The following is a 4222-nucleotide window of genomic DNA, read 5'->3' as shown; positions in this document are numbered from 1 at the left end:
CTGGATAAGTTTGGCACAGAAATGTTAACATAGAGTGGTGAATAAACCGATATATCGAAGTTGAAGTCTGTGTCTCTTTTGAATATGAAAATTTAAAAGTTAAAAACCTTATAATATATATATATATATATATATATATAGATATATAATGGAGAAATTGTACAAAACGTATAAATGGATGATGAGTAAAGCACCGGCACAGTTTCAATTACCTGTTGTTATCCGTAGATTTACTGCAGGAACTTCGTAATGATGATATAAGATAGGTTTCCTTACATTTTCTGATTCCACTGACAGCACATAGGCCACAACCCAAAACTTCAGTAGAAAAGACTTGCCTGCCTATGGGACCCATGTTTTGTAATTGAACCCAGAAATACGTTGTGACTGTGAACTGGATTCCTTATCCATGGAATGATGCTGTATTCTATTATATTTCACTTATGTAATAGACGTAAGCATAACTGTGTAGTAAGAAGCTTGTTTCCCAACCACATGCTTCAAGGTTCCATCCCACTGCATGGCACTTTGGGAAAGAGTTTTTCTATGATAGTCTTGGGCCAACCAAAGCCTTATGAGTGGATTTGGTAAATGGAAACTGAAAAAAGCCCGTTGTATATGTGTGTGTGTGTGTGTGTGTTTGTGTGTGTCTGTGTGTGTGTGTGTGTGTGTGTGCATGTGGTGTTTGTGTGTTTGTGTGTTTGTGTCCGAGTTTGTCCCCCACCACCACTTGACAACAGGTGTTGGTATGTTTACATCCTTACACACACAGTTCATCAAAAGACACCAATATTATAAGTTCCAGGCTTTAAAAAAAATAAGTTCCAGGGGAGGAGTGAATTGATTCGACTAAGAATTCTTTAAGGCAATGCTCCAGCATGATCACAGTCTAATGACTGAAACAAGTAAAAGAGAAGATAAGATATAAAAGTAAAAAAATTATTAAAAAAAAATACTCAACTTCATTCCAACCTCATATGAAGCACATCAACAGCTTAAAATATTAAAGATTTTTGTAGAATTAAAAACTAGAATTAATTCATAACAATATAATTTAGAAATTTCCTCGTCATGCATTATGCTTATAAAACATATATACTATAATCCATAAACTCTCTCTTACACACTGATAGCCATTGCATATCTATAAACTTTTATTTTCCGAGAGCAACAAATTTCAGTTATTTATTTTAACTGTTAACTTCCTCGTTCCTCCCTCCGATCTTCCTCATCTCATAAGTGTTTTGGTTTACATTCTTTTTTCTGTTTTTTTTCCAGCTAACTCATTCTAATTTTATTTGCTTATTTCCAATAAAATCAATAAAACTTGGAACTTTTTATTGAAATTTTTACTTTAGTATCATTTATTCTGCTTTTGATTTCCATCTCAATATTGCAGCAATTTATATTTTTTTGAAGTTACTCTGTGTTAACTAAACTAAGGTTGACATCCATCAACAATGAATTTTATACATCATAAAAAGACAAAAAGACACCTTTAGGTAAAATATACCATTACTAATTCACAATAATTAACATACGTTAACAATTTCATCACGCTCCATTATTTGTTATATGTACATACTCAGATATATTCCATTTTGATGTAACGTTTTTTTCTCGAGGCATAATTCAACGAAAATGTTTTAGTTTAGTGACATGCACACAATAGATTATTTCAGCTTTATCTGCATTCACCATTGTTAAAATTTATTTGAAAACGAACATACAAGTTTATTTTATCAAAGTTCAGTTTCAATAAGGGCTTGTGGTTTCCTATATTAGAGAAAGAATGTTATACCCACTCAAATTTTATTCTTCATGAGCGAAGAATATAAAAAAAAGTACCTCAGTGACAAATCTCATTAAATCTTGCAAATCCTAAGAATTCTTTGCTTTCCTGACTACTACTACCACTACTACTTCTTCTTCTTCTTCTTCTTCTTCTTCTTCTTCTTCTTCTTCTTCTTCTTCTTCTTCTTCTTCTTCTTCTTCTTCTTCTTCTTCTTCTTCTTCTTCTTCTTGTTCTTGTTCTTCTTTTTCTCCTTCATTCAATCCACTTAATGCTTCATTTCTTTTCAATAGTGTTCTGTTAGTTACTATAGCAACGGTTCTTACAGTTATTTCTTTACCTTTAGGTAAAATATATCAAGACTAATCCAGAATGACAAACATGTGATAGCAATTTTATCAAGCAGCATTTTCATACACATTCTTATAGACCAATAAATACATTCCATTTGTAAGAAACATTTTTCCAAGCACAATTTAAGTGAAGTTCTTTAATTTATTGGTATTTCCACCAATGAGAATCCACCAATCTTGGAACATTCCGAAATATCAAAGAATAACATTTCAAAACATGACCAGCCTTATCATACTCTTACATCTCAATAACATATTTAAAGGTGTAGCTGTGTGGTAAAAAGTTTGCTTGGCAATCACATGGTTCTGGGTTCAGTCTCACTGCATGGCACCTTCAGCAAATGTCTTCTGCTATAGCTTTGGGCCAACCAAAGCCTTGTGAGTAGATTTGGCAGATTGGAAACTGAAAGAAGCCTATCATATATATTTGTGTGTGTGTGTGTGTGTGTGTGTGTAAGTAAGCGAGTAAGTGAACGAGTGAGTGAGTGATTGAATGAGTGAGTGTGTCTGTTAATGTTTGTCTCTACCCCACTGCTTTACAACCAATGCTGGTATGGTTACATTCCCCATGACCTAGTGGTTCAGCAAAAGAGACCAACAGAATAAGTGCCAGGTTTAAAATAAAAATAAGTAATGAGGTAGATTCATTCAACTATAAATTCTTCATTAGACACCAGGCAAAATGCTTCGCAGTATTTCGTCTGTCTTTATGTTCTGAGTTCAAATTCCACTGAGGTTGACTTTGCCTTTCATCTTTTCGGGGTTGATAAACTAGGTACCAATTGCTCATTGGGGTCAATATAATCGATGAGCCCCTTCACCAAAAATGTTAGCCTTGTTCCTAGAGTAGAAAAGAATATTTTTAGAAAGGTGGTGAGCTGGCAGAAACATTAGCATGCCAGGAGAAATGCGTAGCGGTATTTCATCTGTCTTTATGTTCTGAGTTCAATTTCCACATAAAAAGCACCCACTACACTCTTTGAGTGGTTGGCGTTAGGAAGGGCATCCAGCAGTAGAAACTCTGCCAGATCAGATTGGAGCCTGGTGTAGCCATCTGGTTCACCAGTCCTCAGTCAAATTGTCCAGCCCATGCTAGCATGGGAAGCGGACGTTAAATGATGATGATGATACAATATAAATTGTTGATTTATTAAGATTTTCTCCACCTCTCGAACATGCATCATAATTATGAAATGGCAATTAAAACTTGGGAAGGGCAGATAATCTCAAGATTCAAGAACTCTTTAAAAATGATGTGCCATTAAGAAAAATGAGAAGCAGATTTCTCAGCAGATTAAATCCAAAAACGATATGAGAGGGCTAACTGTGATAGAACTCTAATATCATCACCGTCATCATCATTATCATCATCATCAGCATCATCATCGTCATCATCATCGTCATCATCATCATCATCAGCATCAGCATCATCGTCGTCATCATCATCATCATCATCATCACCATCATTACTGTCATCATCGTTATCATCATCATCATCATCATCATCATCGTCATCGTCATCGTCATCGTCATTGTCATCATCATCATCATCATCATTGATAGCACTGTAATGTCCATTTTTCCATACTAGCATTGATAAGTCAGAATTTCATGAGATAAATGTTTCTATGGCCTGGTGCCATTACCAATTTCTGAGCAACCCTTACACATTTACAAGCAAGGTAACACTCCTCCATTGCCAGACATGTTTTTATGAAACATTGGAAATGAAAGACACCATGTGTGGTGGCGGCACTTCTTTACGACTATCACACACTGTCAAAACTGGAAAAGAAACATGCATACACCACATATACACATGTATATGCATACATCATCCTTTAACATCCATTTTCTATGCTGGCATGGGTTGGACGGTATGACCAGGGCTGGCAAGCTGGGGAGCTGCACCAGGCTCCAGTCTAATTTCGTTTGGTTTCTACAACTGGATGCCCTTCCTAATGCCAACCACTTTAAGGAATGCGGCAGATGCTTTTAACGTGACCCCAGCACAGCACTCTTTCAGGCCAATCCTCTTCAGGGTGAGGGGCATCTATTCTTCTGCTGAGGAGTACAG

This window comes from Octopus bimaculoides, chromosome 1 (assembly GCF_001194135.2).
Source record: "Octopus bimaculoides isolate UCB-OBI-ISO-001 chromosome 1, ASM119413v2, whole genome shotgun sequence".
NCBI classification, from domain to species: domain Eukaryota; kingdom Metazoa; phylum Mollusca; class Cephalopoda; order Octopoda; family Octopodidae; genus Octopus; species Octopus bimaculoides.
The sequence above is the reverse complement of the archived record's forward strand: the minus strand, read 5'-3'. Positions refer to the sequence as shown.